Raw genomic sequence first — 1,064 nt, forward strand, 5'->3', positions numbered from 1 at the left:
CAGGTAAAGAGCCAACAAAGAAAGAGAACTACAGGCCAATATCTTTGATGAACATAGATGCTAAAATTCTCAACAGGATTCTAGCAAACTGGATTCAACAACATATCTCAAAAATCATTCATCATGACCAAGTAGGCTTCATCCCTGGGATGCAAGACTGGTTCAACATTCACAAGACAATAAATGTAATTAAATACATCAACAGACATCAGAACAAAAACCACATGATTATATCATCAGATGCAGAAAAAGCTTTTGATAAAATGCAGCACCCCTTCTTGATAAAAACCCTCGAATATCTAGGCATACATGGAACATACCTCAAAGTAGTACAAGTCATCCATGAGAAACCTACAGCTAGCATACTCCTAAACAGACAAAAATTGGAACCATTTCCCCTGAAAACTGAAACAAGACAAGGATGCCAACTCTCACCCCTCCTGTTCAACATAATATTGGAAGTCCTGGCTCGAGCAATCAGAGAAGAGAAGGCAATCAGGGGTATCCAAATAGGAAAAGAGGAAGTCAAGTTATCGCTCTTTGCAGATGATATGATTGTGTATCTTGAAAACCCAAGAGAATCTGTCAAAAACCTCCTTACCCTGATAAAGGCCTTTCATAAGTCTCAGGATACAAAATAAATGTGCAAAAGACAACTGCATTTCTTTACACCAATAATAAACAAACAGAAACCCAAATAAAAAACACAATTTCATTCACAATAGCCACAAAAAAAAATGAAATACCTTGGCATCTTCCTAACCAGAGACATGAAAGACCTTTACAATGAAAACTACAAAACACTGCTCAAAGAAATCAAAGATGACACAAACAAGTGGAAAAATATCCCACACTCATGGATTGGAAGAATCAGCATTGTGAAGATGTCCATCTTACCTAAGGCAATCTACATATTTAATGCAAAACCCTTCAAATTACCAGCAAGTTTCTTCTCAGAGCTAGAAAAAACAATACAGGAATTCATATGGAAACATAAATGCCCAAGAATAGCCAGAACAACCCTCAGGAAAAAAAAAAAAGAAAAAGAAAAAAAAAAAAAAAAA

Source organism: Carlito syrichta, unplaced genomic scaffold (assembly GCF_000164805.1).
Source record: "Carlito syrichta isolate Samal-C Ts95f unplaced genomic scaffold, Tarsius_syrichta-2.0.1 Scaffold302532, whole genome shotgun sequence".
Lineage (NCBI taxonomy): Eukaryota > Metazoa > Chordata > Mammalia > Primates > Tarsiidae > Carlito > Carlito syrichta.